We start from the raw sequence: 17,881 nt of genomic DNA, 5'->3' as shown, positions 1-17,881 counted from the left end.
ATGATTCTATTTCTGAGGTTTTAAATCTCACAATATATAATCACTTGTCAATGATGTTTAAAGTATAAATATTGGGCATAGGAACAGGAGTGAGATTTTGATTATATTTGATTAGACTATTATGATTTATTTTAAATAGAGTGTTATAGTTTTGGGTTTTTTTAGTGTGATAAGACCTCAGAGTCCTTTCTAGACTCTATAATTATAATTTGCATAAATGCATCACTATCAGAGTTACTAATCATTCAACCTCAGTTGTGGTGAGCTAACTCCCACAGCATAACTATAAACATTTGGAGATAAAACATGCTCTATAAATGTGTTTGAAGTTGGTGTAGTCTATGGGTGAGAAAAATATTAGTAAATATGAAAAATTCAGCTAGTAAGAGGAGGTTTAGGGCATGACAATAGTAATCACCATGTTTTCTAATATTAGGACTGATTGAAATAATATATGTGCAATTCTGTTTAAATCTGAGTAGGAGCAAGATCATAATACACTAAAAACAAAATAAATTGTTGTGTGGTCTATTAAAAGTGTTGAGTGGTCCAGCAAAAGATGCCTGTAAGTAGAAACATATTTCAATAATTTAAAATTCATCCAGGAGTTTCTTGGCAGATATCTGAGGAAGATTTCCAAACTCATATATATTAGTTAAATGCACGAGATTAAATAATACCTTAAAAGTAATGTTTTTCACCATTTGCCCATCTTGTGGTACCATGTATGCCTGAAAATGTCCCAAGTGAACTGATCAATTCTGAAAAATACAAAAATAATTATTTTGCTTGATGTCAAAGGTTTTAGTATATCCTACAGTTAAATAATTCTTAAATGCCAGAATTTGCACTAAAGCCGCAAACAAAAGGAGGACATACTGTAAAACAAATTAGAGAACTAGATTCATGGAGAAAAAGCAATATGGGAAATTTCCCCAAGCAGGCTTATTTAATAAGTATGATGTGTTTGCTTTTGGAAGTCTTGAAATATGCTTAGTAAATTGATCCTTAATGTCCCTTTCATTCTAGGTAGGATCCAACTGTCAAATTAAGTTCTTTTAATACTTTATTTTCTTCAACTTCTCCACTCCTTCTTTGCTACTCCCTCTCCCCTCATGAAGATAAATAAATAGGAAGATGAACAAAACACACAGCCTGTCAAGAAGGTCTCTGCTGCCCATTTGATATTCTTTATGTGAAGTGTCACAATTATGAAATAAAAAATCATGTTACGAAGAGATTTATCTGTACCTAAAGACTAACTTACCACTCTGATGAAAGTAAATAAGATCAAAGGAATAACATCTTTAAATGTGTTAATTTCTTTACAGCACCTTATCATGTGGAGTATATCATCATTGCATCCCAACATGATCACAGTAATTTCAAATTAATACCTGAGCATCTGCTTCATTCCCACAGCTCACCTGAGCTGCTTCCCACTTTAACAAGTACATGGTTCTCTGGCAGACATTTGTCTGTCCAAAATCTTCAGTATCTGTCACTAGATATTGATCCACACCTTGCCACTCAAGTTGATTTGTCCCCTCAGTGTGTTCACATGGATTGGTTTAACTGAATGTTCCTCATAGAATATTATAACCAAATTCTGGCACAGAGCACGTCTAGCTCTTTTCTATCTTATGGGCCTTGCACTTGCTGTTTCCTCCATCAAGACCATCTTTCCCATTCTTTCTATGCTTGCTCCCACTTATCCTCTGACCTCAACTTAAATATCACCCTCTAAGAGTTCATCTGTAATACTTTGTTTAATTCACACCCATTACACCATATCTCAATACTTGTATTTGTTTCTTCATAATTTTTAATACAGTCCGAAAATATTTACATATGTGTTCCTCTACATAAAATTAAATATATATATATATATGTATATATATATATATATATATATATATATATATATATATTCACCGTATCAGTCAGGAATCCAGCTGGAAAGACTCCGATGGCTCAAAAGAGTTTAGTAAAGGCATAAATTGAAATTCATTTCCTGACTTTTTCCCCATGTCTTCTGATCGCCTCTGGTGGCTCTCATGGCTAAAGGCAACCAGAAACCAGCTTGCAAGCCCAGAGGATGCAGTTGACAGTACAGAAAAGAAGACAGAGAGTCTGGGGGAAGAGGAGGGTGACAGGCAAGGGAGGCAAACAGAATAACAAGCAAGTCACCATTGTTAAGTTTTAAGCTCCATGAGGGCAGAAGTCATGACTGCATTCTTCACTTGTATGTTCCTAGTGCCTACCACAGTGCTTGGCACAGAGCACTCAGGAAATATTTGTTGAAGGAATAAGTGAACTCAGAGAATACTGTGTCTACTTAATCCAATCATTTCTTTATTAACAGATAATAAATAATAAATAATAGCCTTTATTTTCACATGTCAAAATATACTTCCATTGCTCACAAAATGTTTGGTTTTTTTTTACTCCTTTTGAAAAGTACATTTACCTCTATATATAATCTGTCCCTAAAGGCATTCAGTTCTTGTAACTTAAAGGATGTAAATTAATGCAGTCATAGTTGCACAGATAATTTAAAAATATATGAATGGATATTTTTCTGTATTCTTAAAGGAGAATAGCAGAAGGCAAGTGGTTTTAGATTATCAAATTTTACTATGTCTTAATATCACACAAGTTCAGCAACCTGCCAAATTTGAAGTTAATAAAAAGTCAACAGGAAATTTGTAAGCTGAAAGTTTTTAAAGAAATCTCTCTAAATTAAATCTGAATTTAGAAAAAATCAAATGGTTTCTCTTTAAGCTACTGCAGCAGAATACAAAAGGAATGTTCTGGTTACACCCTAAGAAATCTCTCTGGAAATAGACTTACACAACACTGAGTACAGAAAGAATGCATAAAGTGACTGTCACATGCTATGTTTAGTATCAGTCAGTTCTGCAATGGTATAGGGTTGGCCAAAAAATGTCTTCGGTTTTTAAGTAAAAATAAAAGATACATTTTTCATTTTTACTAAGAATTTTGTTGAACAAAATATTCACCCTTTTGTTCCACTACATTCTGCCATTTTTCAGGCAATTTCATAATACCACCTTCCCAAAACTTTTTACCTTTTTGAGCAAAGAACTCTTCCTGGTGCCTTTTACAGTCTTCCAGGGAATTGAAATTTCCCTGGAAGAGAATTTTGTAAAGACCAAAATAAATGGAAATCCGAAGGTGCAATGTCTGGTGAATACGGTGGGTGATCAGAACTTCCTAGCCAAGCTTTAACAGTTTTTGCCTGGTCATCACATAAACATGCGGTCTCGGATTATCCAGATGGAACATTATGGGTTTTCTGTGGACTAATTCCGGACACTTTTCATCAAGGGCTGCTTTCAGTTGGTCTAATTGGGAGCAGTACTTGTTGGAATTAAATTTGGTTTTCCAGGCGGAGCTCATAACAGAGGACTTCCTTCCAATTCCACCACATACACAACATCACCTTCTTTGGATGAAGATCTGAGTTTGGTGTGGTTGGTGGTGTTGCATTTCACTTGCACCATGATCTCTTCTGTTCTGAATTATTGTACAGTATCCACTTTTCATCACCCATCACAATTTGTTTTAAAAACGGAGCGTTTTCATTACATTTAAGTAGAAAATCACATGTGGAGACGCCGTCAAGAAAATTTTTTTTGCTTGACTTATATGGAACACAAGCATCAAAGCAATTAAAGTAACCAGGCTGATGCAAATGATTTTCAATGTTTGATTGGTATAATGTTGATTGTTCTCAATTAATGACTCGATTTGCTCACTATCAACTTCAACTTGTCTACCCGACCGTGGAGCATCCTCCAGTGAGAAATCTTCAGCACAAAACTTTACAAACCACTTTTGACATGTTCGATCAGTCACAGCACTTTCTCCATACACTGCACAATTTTTTTTTTCATTTCAATTGCGTTTTTACCTTTCTTGGAATAATGAAGCATAATATGCTTAAAATGTTGCCTTTTTCTTCAATCTTCAAAATTAAAATGACTACACAAAAATTCACCAATTTTGATGTTTTTTTTTTTTTTAAATCCATGCTGATATAACAGCTGTCAATACAATCTACGAAATTGTTTCAAATGAAGTTAAAGATAACTAAGTGCTACTGGTGCCATCTTACAGAAAAAACTGAATGAACTCTTTGGCCAACCGAATATAAATTCCCCAGAAAAATGGGAAATGCTTAACAAGGATCCATCAGGAAACAAAGGTGTGTAAAGGCTTGGGAAATACAGCAAAGTGTAAAAAAGGGGAGGTGGATTAATTACTTTGGAAGAAAAGGCTGTTTTAGACATATAAAATGTTACTATCAAGGGATCACCTACAAGCTGTTCTCCAGTTTCAACAAAGTGGGAAGAGGGTGAAATTCCAACATTATGGGAATAAACTAGCGGAATTAGATTGGGTATAATGTAGAAGTTCTCAAAAAAAGTTGTTAGAGGGAAAATGGGTTGTCTGCAGAGGCAGTAGAAGCTTTTCTCCCCATACTGTTAGAATAATATAGTAAGATCCATTTGTCTTCTAATAATTTAGAGGTAATGTTTTCTGAAAGGAGAGAAATGGTCTGGGTCAGGTTGGAAATGAACATTTTTAAACATTCTCTTTTGCTGGCCACTCATCCACCCACTGGGGCTGAATATTAAGAGTAGAAGGCTAGAGTCAGGCAGACTTAATTAGCTGCCTTTTTGCAACTACATTATTATGAAACGTTTTAAAGTGGTTGGTGGTATGTGCAGGAAATAGAAAGTAAGAGTGTTGTCTGTTTTTACTCAGCATTCAGCTCAGTGATTTTAGTTTGGGAAGAAAGGGTGTCTTTGATATTTCCCAAGTTGGCTTTTAAACACCGGACACAAAATTCTTGAAAGGAAATGAGAGATAAGAGGTCAAAGGACAATGCAAGTAAGGAATCTCTTAGGACCCTAACAAATATTTCATTTCAGTGGTTCTCTCTGAATGTGGTCTGCCTAGAGATTATCATACTAAGTGAAGTAAGTCAGACAGAGAAAGACAAATACCCTATGATATCACTTATATGTGGAATCTAAAAAAGTGATACAAATGAACTTATTTACAAAACAGAAACAGATCCACAGACTTAGAAAATAAACTTATAGTTACTAAAGAGGAAAGTTGGGGGGAGGGATAAATTAGGAGTTTGGGATTAACATGTACACACTACTATATAGAAAATAGATAATCAACAAGAACCTACTGTACAGCACAGGGAACTATAATCAATATTCTGTAATAACTTATATGGGAAAATAATCTGATAAAGAATATATATATGTATATGAATAACTGAATCACTTTGCTGTACACCTGAAACTAACACAACATTGTAAATTAACTAGACTCCAATATAGAATAAAACTTTTTTAAAAACAAAAATGCAGTAAAAAAGAAAACCCAGAAAGTTGGTGATATTTTCAACTGATGGTACTCAGTGTTTAAGAATAGTCTATATAAGTTGTTAGCAAGGTCACACAGAGCAAAACAAGAACTTTAAAATATGGAGAGTTAGTAAGTGCAAGAAGTAGCTACCATCTCTTGGGCAGAAGGAAAAAAAAGGAAGAGTTGGAATCATTAAAACTTAGAAGTTTGGAGGCACTCCTCTGGAACTCAGCCCTCTGAGGAGTGAGCACCAGCAAGCTGGCTGGTGCTAAGTTTTCCGAGGTGGCGGTGTGATACAGCTCTAACTACAAGTGTTGGAAAAACTCAAATTGGTTCCTTTGCTGCTTTGGGAAGAATGCCCCACTGAGATGCCATTCACAGGAATCTCAAGCAGACAGTGAGCAACAATGAGTACATCCCTACTCCCTCCTCTATTCTTGCAGCCTCTCTCCAGGGCACCCCTCTTGGCAGTGCATAAATGTGGTTTCCAGAATCCTAGCCCTTGTATCACAAAGCAGAGTAAGAAGAGTGAAGCTGAGAGATGGTAATTTAATAACCAGCACAAATTCCACTTTACATTTTCAAACTCATCTTTTTTTTTTTTTTTGCGGTACTCCCTCTCACTGTTGTGGCCTCTCCCATTGCGGAGCACAGGCTCCGGATGTGCAGGCTCAGCAGCCATGGCTCACGGGCCTAGCCACTCCGCTGCATGTGGGATCTTCCTGGACCGGGGCATGAACCCGTGTCACCTGCATTGGCAGGTGGACTCTCAACCACTGTGTCCCCAAGGAAGCCCCTCAAATGCATCTTTTAATCAATCACAGACACCCTTTCTTGTATCTTATGCCCACATGCTTTCCTGCATCTTATGCCCACATGCTTTCCTGCCTATGTGGTCCTGTAACTCGGATACTTCAGTCTAAAATACGTTGCCCTCACAACTTGTTCAGTCTTCAGGGTTTAGGTTTAGGTCAAATGCCATTTCTCTATTAATTCCCACCTGTTTTACTCGAGATTCAATATCTTTTCTTTGGAACCATATGAGCACCCATATTTCACTAGTTCGCCTGCCCCATTGGGCCAGCTGTGTGTATCTGTCTACTGTGCTAAATTTTTGGATCCCTAGAGTATTCTTATATGCAGCAAGTGTTGAATATGTTTATTGAATTGAATTCAGATATGAGAAATGTGGTCAATTATTTGTAAAAAGATGTATATTATTGCCTTGGTTTGGTCAGACAGAAGTCTCCAGATGCCTTTCACATGTCTTGGCCCTGAAAATTCAGACCACTTTATATTAGCTACAGTTTTCTGTCAGGTTTCATTTCACCATATGACCTTTTCCAGACACCAGAAAGATCACTAGATATGTCACAGGGCCACCAACAACAAAGAAGTAAAATTTGGTCACTGATGCTTAAATGACACCTTACACAAGGGCAAACTTGGGGTTGTTCTGTAATAAAAAAGCCATATGCTATAAAACAACATCAGTTTATCTACTATGACAATCTTACAAGCAGATTTTTTTCCTTTACTTTACTTGTTCCTTATCTTGATTTTGCAGCCATCAACACACAATCAGATCAGCTGTGCTCAAAAGGCCTTGAACCAGTTACTGTAATAATTATGTGAATGACCTTTCCAGACTCATCTGAAACCTGGTGGTGAGGTGGGAGGGAAGAACACATTCAATTTCCTGCCCTTTTTAGTTCCTGCTTATCTCTCTTTCAGATAACATTTACAAATCATCTTTTGTTACACTCCATCAAATGCCTATTAGGGAACCAGGACATTAAGTAATTTTTTTCTCTTTTTGTATGTTTATTTCAAATAACAAAACAACAGTTACCAATTCATAAAGTCATTTTTGCTGTAGTTTATGTTTCATTTTCCTTGGTCGTAGCCAAGCTGTCTCATATGGCTGCTTTTATGGCCCATTGTAACCGTGAGAGTGACAAATATTCCCCTGAGACTTCCCACAGTCTGCAACTGGCAAAGGTTCCTCAAAAAACCAGCTCTTTAGTTACAGACTGATGATTTATTAATACTGTTTATTTGGAACTGCCAGTCACTAAGGGCTGTAGGAATTAAAAATAAATTGGAGTTGTGGGGTATTTGCCTAGCAAATCAAACTCAAATTACTTAATTATTAGATTGATGGAAGATCTGGGGAAAGGAGTAAGTCACTGGGTCTAGGAATCAATAAATGTTTAGATATCATAGGAAAGTGGTATGTTATGGATTCAAGAAAATTACCCTTGTGAGCTACTGGTTGCTTCAGTATTGTTGAAACCAAGGATGCATCCTCATTTCCGATGGTACCCAAAGGAAATGGGTGCTGAAAGAACCTTAAAGATCACATAGACTGTTATCAATTTATAGATGGGAAAATGAGACTCTGCAGGGACAGGTTAGACCAAGACATGTAGGCATGCTGGCCAGGCTAATTATCTGATGCTTCATCATTTGATGCTCTTTATATTTTCAGCATTCTTCCATAGTGCCAAGTATGGAAAGGAGTGTTTTATTTAATTATTTACTTTTGCACTCAGAAGTGTTATCTATTTCTAGGGACACCAGACCAATTTATTATTCACATTTGGATTCACAGTTAACAAGCATCATATTTCTAACTTTTCTAGAGCTGTCTTAGGACCACTTAATCTGTCTCACCAGAAAAACCACATACCTGCACCAGGCCTCACAGCTAACATGCTATAGAGGCACAACTAGGTCTTCTGATTCTAAAACTAATGATCCTCTCAACTTACCATACCACTTTACAGTTGCTAAGAGTAATTTCCATTTTTATCATAGCAACTCTTTTTCTGGATGCATTCAAGTATCTCAGTGATTAGGAATATTAGTATAGAGTACAAGTCATGAAGAGCATAACGCAAGAGATAATTCCAAAATGACTGAGCTTTTTACTTGGATTATTTTAGACTCATCCAACAGCTTTATTTTGGATGAATCTCCCTGGAGTTACATAGAATAACCTCTTCCACTGGAAGTTGATTGAGGGATCAGAAATTGGCTGGCCATTAACATTCATAAAGAGGATATAAGGAATCAGTATCTCCCTCAGGAAGATAAAATAGAGAAAAAGAATTGTAGGGGCTTCCCTGGTGATGCAGTGGTTAAGAATCCATCTGCCAATGCAGGGGACACCAGTTCGATCCCTGGTCTGGGAAGATACCACATGCCGGGAAGCAACTATGTGCATGCGCCACAACTACTGGGCCTGCACTCTAGAGCCCATGAGCCACAACTACTGAGCCTGCATGATGCAACTACTGAAGCCCATGTGCCTAGAGCCCATGCTCCACAACAAGAGAAGCCACTGCAATGAGAAGCCCATGTGCTGCAACTAGAGAAAAACTGTGTGCAGCAATGAAGACCCAACACAGCCAAAAATAAATAAATTTAAATAAAAAAGAATTGTACTTGAGAGAATTTTTTATTAGTTTCTGCTTTCTAACAAAGTGAATCAGTCATACATATACATCTGATCCCACATCCCTTCCCTCTTGCGTCTCCTCCCCCCCACCCTCCCTATTCCAGCCCTCCAGGCAGTCACAAAGCACTGAGCTGATCTCCCTGTGCTATGCGGCTGCTTCCCACTAGCTATCTACCTCACGTTTGGTACTGTATATATGTCCATGCCTCTCTTTCGCTTTGTCACAGCTTACCCTTCCCCCTCCCCATATCCTCAAGTCCATTCTCAGTAGGTCTGTGTCTTTATTCCTGTTTTACCCCAAGGTTCTTCATGACATTTTTTTTTCTTAAATTCCATATATATGTGTTAGCATACGGTATTTGTCTTTCTCTTTCTGACTTACTTCACTCTGTATGACAGACTCTAGGTCTATCCACCTCATTAAAATAGCTCAGTTTCGTTTCTTTTTATGGCTGTGTAATATTGCATTGTATATATGTGCCACATCTTCTTTATCCATTCATCTGGTGATGGACACTTAGGTTGTTTCCATCTCCGGGCTATTGTGAATAGAGCTGCAACGAATATTTTGGTACATGTCTCTTTTTGAATTATGGTTTTCTCAGGGTATATGCCCAGTACTGGGATTGCTGGGTCATATGGTAGTTCTATTTGTAGTTTTTTAAGGAACCTCCATACCGTTCTCCATAGTGGCTGTACCAATTCACATTCCCACCAGCAGTGCAAGAGTGTTCCCTTTTCTCCACACCCTCTCCAGCATTTATTGTTTCTAGATTTCTTGATGATGGCCATTCTGACTGGTGTGAGATGATATCTCATTGTAGTTTTGACTTGCATTTCTCTAATGATTAAAGATGTTGAGCATTCTTTCATGTGTTTGTTGGCAGTCTGTATATCTTCTTTGGAGAAATGCCTATTTAAGTCTTCTACCCATTTTTGGATTGGGTTGTTTGTTTTTTTGCTATTGAGCTGCATGAGCTGTTTATAAATTTTGGAGATTAATCCTTTGTCAGTTGCTTCATTTGCAAATATTTTCTCCCATTCTGAGGGTTGTCTTTTGGTCTTGTTTATGGTTTCCTTTGCTGTGCAAAAGCTTTGAAGTTTCATTAGGTCCCATTTGTTTATCTTTGTTTTTATTTCCATTTCTCTAGGAGGTGGGTCCAAAAGGATCTTGCTGTGATTTATGTCATAGAGTGTTCTACCTATGTTTTCCTCTAAGAGTTTGATAGTTTCTGGCCTTACATTTAGGTCTTTAATCCATTTTGAGCTTATTTTTGTGTATGGTGTTAAGGAATGATCTAATCTCATACTTTTACATGTCCCTGTCCAGTTTTCCCAGCACCACTTATTGAAGAGGCTGTCCTTTCTCCACTGTACATTCCTCCCTCCTTTATCAAAGATAAGTTGACCATATGTGCGTGGGTTTATCACTGGGCTTTCTATCCTGTTCCATTGATCTATCTTTCTGTTTTTGTGCCAGTACCACGCTGTCTTGATTACTGTAGCTTTGTAGTATAGTCTGAAGTCAGGGAGCCTGATTCCTCAAGTTCCATTTTTTTTCCCTGAAGACTGCTTTGGCTATTCTGGGTCTTTGGTGTCTCCATACGAATATTAATATTTATTGTTCTAGTTCCGTGAAAAATTCCAGTGGTAGTTTGATAGGGATTGCATTGAATCTGTAGATTATTTGGATAGTAGAGTCATTTTCACAATACTGATTCTTCCAATCCAGGAGCATGGTACATCTCTCCATCTATTTGTATCATTTTTAACTTCTTTCATCAGTGTCTTATAATTTTCTGCATACAGGTCTTTTGTCTCCTTAGGTAGGTTTATTCCTAGATATTTTATTCTTTTTGTTGCAGTTGTAAATGGACTGTTTTCTTTATTTCACTTTCAGATTTTTCATCATTAGCATACAGGAATGCCAGAGATTTCTGTGCATTAATTTTGTATCCTGTTACTTTACCAAATTCATTGATTAGCTCTAGTAGTTTTCTGGTAGCATCTTTAGGATTCTCTATATATAGTATCATGTCATCTGCAAACAGTGACAGCTTTACTTCTTCTTTTCCAATTTGGATTCCTTTTATTTCCTTTTCTTCTCTGACTGCTGTGGCTAAAACTTCCAAAACTAAGTTGAATAAGAGTGGTGAGAGTGGGCAGCCATGTCTTGTTCCTGATCTTAGTGGAAATGATTTCAGTTTTTCACCATTGAGGACGATGTTGGCTGTGGGTTTGTCATATATGTGCTTTATTATGTTGAGGAAAGTTCCCTCTATGCCTACTTTCTGCAGGGTTTTTATCATAAATGGGTGTTGAATTTTGTCGAAAGCTTTCTCTGCATCTATTGAGATGATCATATGGTTTTTCTCCTTCAATTTGTTAATATGGTGTATCACGTTGATTGATTTGCATATATTGAAGAATCCTTGCATTCCTGGAATAAACCCCACTTGATCATGGTGTATGATCCTTTTAATGTGCTGTTGGATTCTGTTTGCTAGTATTTTGTTGAGGATTTTTGCATCTATGTTCATCAGTGATATTGGCCTGTAGTTTTCTTTCTTTGTGACATCCTTGTCTGGTTTTGGTATCAAGGTGATGGTGGCCTCGTAGAATGAGTTTGGGAGTGCTCCTCCCTCTGCTATATTTTGGAACTGTTTGAGAAGGAGAGGTGTTAGCTCTTCTCTACATGTTTCATAGAATTCGCCTGTGAAGAAATTTGGTCCTGGGCTTTTGTTTGTTGGAAGATTTTTAATCACAGTTTCAATTTCAGTGCTTGTGATTGGTCTATTCATATTTTCTATTTCTTCCTGATTCAGTCTTGGCAGGTTGTGCTTTTCTTAGAATTTGTCCATTTCTTCCAGGTTGTCCATTTTACTGGCATAGAGTTTCTTGTAGTAATCTCTCATGATCTTTTGTATTTCTGCAGTGTCAGTTGTTACTTCTCCTTTTTCATTTCTGATTCTACTGATTTGAGTCTTCTCCCTTTTTTTCTGGATGAGTCTGGCTAATGGTTTATCAATTTTGTTTATCTTCTCAAAGAACCAGCTTTTAGTTTGATTGATCTTTGCTATCGTTTCTTTCATTTCTTTTTCATTTATTTCTGATCTGATCTTTATGATTTCTTTCCTTCTGCTAACTTTGGGATGTTTTTGTTCTTCTTTCTCTAATTGCTTTAGGTGCAGGCTCAGGTTGTTTACTCGAGATGTTTCCTGTTTCTTAAGGTGGGATTGTATTGCTATAAACTTCCCCCTTAGAACTGCTTTTGCTGCATCCCTTAGGTTTTGGGTCATCGTGTCTCCATTGTCATTTGTTTCCAGGTATTTTTTGATTTCCTCTTTGATTTCTTCAGTGATCACTTCATTATTGAGTAGTGTATTGTTTAGCCTCCATGTGTTTGTATTTTTTACAGATCTTTTCCTGTAATTGATATCTAGTCTCATAGAATTGTGGTCAGAAAAGATACTTGATACAATTTCAATTTTCTTAAATTTACCAAGGCTTGATTTGTGACCCAAGATATGATCTATCCTGGAGAATGTTCCATGAGCACTTGAGAAAAATGTGTATTCTGTTGTTTTTGGATGGAATGTCCTATAAATATCAATTAAGTCCATCTTGTTTAATGTATCATTTAAAGCTTGTGTTTCCTTATTTTTTTTCATTTTGGATGATCTGTCCATTGGTGAAAGTGGGGTGTTAAAGTCCCCTACTATGAGTGTGTTACTGTTGATTTCCCCGTTTATGGCTGTTAGTATTTGCCTTATGTATTGAGGTTCTCCTATGTTGGGTGCATAAATATTTACAATTGTTATATCTTCTTCTTGGATCGATCCCTTTATCATTATGTAGTGTCCTTCTTTGTCTCTTCTAATAGTCTTTATTTTAAAGTCTATTCTGTCTGATATAAGAATTGCTACTCCAGCTTTCTTTTGATTTCCATTTGCATGGAATATCTTTTTTCATCCCCTTACTTTCAATCTGTATGTGTCTCTAGGTCTGAAATGGGTCTCTTGTAGACTGCATATATATGGGTCTTGTTTTTGTATGCATTCAGCCAATCTGTGTCTTTTGGTGGGAGCATTTAGTCCATTTACATTTAAGGTAATTATTGATATGTATGTTCCTATTCCCATTTCCTTAATTGTTTTGGGTTTTTTATTGTAGGTATTTTTGTTCTGTTGTGTTTCTTGCCTAGAGAAGTTCCTTTAGCATTTGTTTTAAAGCTGGTTTGGTCGTGCTGAACTCTCTCAGCTTTTGCTTGTCTGTAAATGTTTTAATTTCTCCATCAAATCTGCATGAGATCCTTGCTGGGTAGAGTAATCTTGGTTGCAGATTTTTCTCCTTCATCTCTTTAATTATGTTCTGACACTCTCTTCTGGCCTGTAGAGTTTCTGCTGAGAGATCAGCTGTTAACCTGATGGGGATTCCCTTGTGTGTTATTTGTTGTTTTTGCCTTGCTGCTTTTAATATGATTTCTTTGTGTTTAATTTTTGACAGTTTGATTAATATGTGTCTTGGTGTATTTCTCCTTGGATTTATTCTATATGGGAATCTCTGTGCCTCCCGGACTTGATTAACTATTTCCTTTCCCATATTAGGGAAGTTTTCAACTATAATCTCTTCAAATATTTTCTCAGTCCCTTTCTTTTACTCTTCTTCTTCTGGAACCCCTATAATTCGAATGTTGGTGCGTTTAATGTTGTCCCAGAGGTCTCTGAGACTGTCCTCTGTTCTTTTCATTCTTTTTTCTTTATTTTGCTCTGAAGCAGTTATTTCCACTATTTTATCTTCCACCTCACTTATCCGTTCTTCTGCCTCAGTTATTCTGCTATTGATCCCATCTAGAGTAGTTTTCATTTCATTTATTTTGTTTTTAATTGTTGCTTGATTCATCTTTAGTTCTTCTAGGTTCTTGTTAACTGTTTCTTGCATTTTGTCTATTCTATTACCAAGATTTTGGATCTTGGAAATAGAATCTTGAATCATCTTTACTATCATTATTCTGAATTCTTTTTCAGGTAGACTGCCTATTACCTCTTCATTTGTTAGGTCTGGGAGGTTTTTGTCTTGCTCCTTCACCTGCTGTGTGTTTTTCTGTCTTCTCATTTTGCTTGTCTTACTGTGTTTGGGGCCTCCTTTTTGCAGGCTGCAGATTCGTAGTTCCCATTGTTTTTGGTGTCTGTCCCCAGTGGCTAAGGTTGTGTCAGTAGGTTGTGTAGGCTTCCTGGGGGGTGTGAATAGTGCCTGTGATCTGTTGTTTGAGGCTCGATCTTGTCTTTCTGGTGGACAGGTCCACGTCTGGTGGTGTGTTTTGGGGTGCCTGTGGCCTTATTATGTTTTTAGGCAGCCTCTCTGCTAATGGGTGGGCTTGTGTTCCTGTCTTGCTAGTTGCTTGGCATAGCGTGACCAGCACTGTAGCTTTCAGGTCTTTGACCTAAGCTAGGTGCTGGTGTTGAGATGGAGATCTCTGGGAGACTTTCACTGCTTGATATTATGTGGAGCTGGGAGATCTCCTGTGGACCTGTGTCCTGAAGATGGCTCTCCCACTTCAGAGGCACAGCACTGCCTCCTGGCTGCAGCACCAAGAGCCTTTCATCTACCCGCCTCAGAATAAAAGGGAGAAAAAGTAGAAAGAAAGAATTAGTAGAAGAAAGAAAGAGAGAGAGAATGAAAGGAAGAAGGAAAGGGAGGTAGGAAGAAAGAAAGAAAGTAGGGAGGGAGGAAGGACGGAAAGAAAGAAAGGAGGGAGGGAGGGAGGAAGGAAAGAAAAAGAAAGAGTGAAAGGAAGAAGGGAGGGAGGGAGGGAGGAAGGAAAGAAAGAAAGAAAGAAAGACTGGAGGGAGGGAGGAAGGAAAGAATGAAAGAAAGAAAGAAAGAAAGGGGCGGAGGGAGGGAGGGAGGAAGGGGAGGTAGGAAAAAAGAAAGAGAGAAGATAAAGTAAAATCGAATAAAGTATAAAATATAGTAGCCTTATTAAAAATAAAAAAGTAATTAGTGAAAAAGAAGAAAAAAAAACGGACGGATAGAAGCCTGCGACCTATGGTGGAAGCAAAGCTATACAGAGAAAATCTCACACAGAAGCATACACATACACATTCACAAAAAGAGGACAGGGGGAAAAAAATCGAAAATCTTGCTCTCAAAGTCCCCCTCAATTTGGGATTTTTCATTGTAAAAAGGGGAAAAAGTCTGAAATCTTGCTCTCAAATTCCACCTCCTTAATTTGGGATAATTCGTTGTAAAAATAGGAAAAGGGGAAAAAGTCTTAAATCTTGTCCTCAAAGTCCACCTCCTCAATTTGGGATGATTTGCTGTCCATTCATGCACTCCACAGACGCAGGGCACATCAAGCGGAACGTGGAGCTTTAATCCGCTGCCTCCGAGGCTGCACAGAGAGATTTCCCTGTCTCTCCTCGCTCTCACAGCTCCCGGGTCTCAGCCTTGGACCTGGCCCCGCCTCTGCACGTAGGTCGCCGGAGGGCGTCCGTTCTTCGCTCAGACAGGATGGGTTTAAAGGAGCCACTGATTCGGGGGCTGTGGCTCACTCAGACCAAGGGGAGGGAGGGGCATGCAGTACAGGGCGGGCCTGCGGCGGCAGAGGCCAGCATGACGTTGCACCAGCCCGAGGCGCTCCGTGCGCTTTTCCGGGGAAGCCGTCCCTGGGTCCCGGGACCCCAGTAGTGGCGGGCTGCACAGGCTTCCCAGAAGCGGGTGTGGACAGTGACCTGTGCTCGCACACAGGACTTGTGGCGGCGGCAGCAGCAGCCCCAGCGTCCCACGCCCATCTCCGGGGTCCACGCCTTCAGCCGCGGCTCACACCCGTCTCTGGAGCTTCTTTAAGCAGTGCTCTTAATGTCCTCTCCTCGCGCACCAGGAAACAAAAGGGAAGAAAAAGTCTCTTGCCTCTTCGGCAGCTCCAGACTTTTTCCTCTGACTCCCTCTGGGCTAGCCGCGGCAGGCTCTCTTCCTGCTGCCAGCCCCAGTCCTCTCCCTGCGCTCCGACAGAAACCCGATACCCGAGCCTCAGCTCCCAGCCCTGCCCGCCCCGGCGGCCGCGCAGACAAGCTTCTCAGGCTGGTGTGTACCTGAGGTCACTGATCCTCTGTGCGGGATTCTCTCCGCTTTGCCCTCCGCACCCCTGTTGCTGTGCTCTCCTCGGCTACTCCGAAGCTTTCCCCCTCCGCCACTGGCAGTCTCCCCCCGCGAAGGGGCTTCTAGTGTGTGGAAACCTTTCCTCCTTCACGGCTCCCTCCCACTGGCACAGGTCCCATCCCTGTCTTTTTTTCTCTGTTTATTCTTTTTTCTTTTGCCCTACCCAGGTATGTGGGGAGTTTCTTGCCTTTTGGGGAGTCTGAGGTCTTCTGTCAGTGTTCAGTAGGTGTTCTGTAGGAGTTGTTCCACGTGTAGATGAATTTCTGATGTATCTGTGGGGAGGAAGGTGATCTCCACGTCTTACTCTTCCACCATCTTCCTCCGGTCCTACTTGAGAGATTTTTAGGTTTGAGGGAGGTCAATGATGATGTCCAGGGTTTGAGGTAGGTTACTTGGCTATTAAAGTTAGGGAGATGAATGTGTAAAGGAAGCTGTATTGTATTAGTAAGTCATACTTGATCATGACACATTCAAATTTTCAGAGTTGCTGTAATGAAAAATATAAAATTTTAAAATGTACAAAATACTAATGGCATGCATTTCACCAATGCTTGGTACCTATATTTCCAATTTAGTATCAAATCATTCTAAAAATTATATATGAAAACATCCTAACATTCTAAATTCCTTTATCTAGTGGACAAGTTTTGATAACCCCCTTGCTCAAACAATATTGATATGACAAAAATAAACAATGACAAGTAGGCTTTATTCATAGTACAATGAATCAATAAGAAACATACCACTTTTAAGAGTCTCGTTCCACAAACAAGATCATGGTGGGTCCAGGCTGGATTCCTAGAACTCCAACTTAAATACAGCTCCCACACCCCACCCCCTCATTTACCTACAAGAGGAGTTTTTACTGCCACTGGAGGTGAGACAGCCACTCAGAGTATAAAGTCATATCTTTCACTCTTCCTTCCATTTTATCTTCACCTGTTTAATCACCATAAATGTCTCTTAAATTCATTCCCACTTAGTAGGTGCAAAGTGAACCTTCATGGATTGAATTAAATAATTCATTAATACAACAGGTATTTATATATGATCAAGAGAAATCAAGAATAAACTAATATATCAGAGAATTCTAAGCCTGAGACTACATATGCATAGGTATTCAGACTGTAAAATTAAAAGTGGCTCTATCAGTCTGCACCTCATAAGGTGGCTTCACCGTGGTAGTGTCTGTTCCTGTATGTATAAATTTCAGAAACATATTTTTTACAAGTGATATATGAGTTCTAGCATGATTGAGTTGTCCTACCAAAGTCACTCTGATAAATCAGAAAAATCTGTGATAATTTGCTAGTAACCAGAGCTGGTTGTCTATAGAAATAAATAATGCCCTCAGTAGAAAACATGAGTATTTAGAAAGTAGGTGGCTTCTGAGCACAGAGCTAGAACAAAGAGAGTGGACTTCCCTATGGGCTGTAACTATCAAGTCATTGCAAGTTGTTGTATTGCCCTTCTCTTCTCAAAATATTTCTGTATATATACCACCTGTCAAGATTAAAAACATCTCTTCTCTGGGTGGTGTTAAAGAAAAACTTATTTTATTTATTTATTACTATAATAATCATCATTATTTTTATTTTCTACTTTTCCAATATGATTTATCAATTTACAAAAATAATTAATACTAAGTTTTTACAATACTAAGGTTTTTAGTATTACGTAACCATGTGACTATGTATAACAATTCTCAAAAGCACAGTTTTCCTTTTATTCATTACATTTTAAGTTGGTGCTTTGCTTGGAGTTTGTAGGGAAACATTTGTGCCTTAAGTAATCACATATTTAGAAATCATATTCCAGCGTCTGGACAGAAATATTTCAATG

General features: G+C 38.5%; 1 protein-coding gene across 3 annotated transcripts in view; it reads left to right on the top strand.

Moving 5' to 3' along the window:
• CNTN5 (contactin 5) overlaps window positions 1-17,881 on the top strand; it is a gene marked incomplete at both ends in the record, with an annotated part of 849,213 nt that overhangs the window by 447,581 nt on the left and 383,751 nt on the right. The gene's annotated exons all lie outside the window — the stretch shown is intronic.

The sequence above is a fragment of the Mesoplodon bidens genome (genome assembly GCF_964165515.1).
Source record: "Mesoplodon bidens genome assembly, chromosome: 7".
Lineage (NCBI taxonomy): Eukaryota > Metazoa > Chordata > Mammalia > Artiodactyla > Ziphiidae > Mesoplodon > Mesoplodon bidens.
The sequence above is the reverse complement of the archived record's forward strand: the minus strand, read 5'-3'. Positions and strand labels throughout refer to the sequence as shown.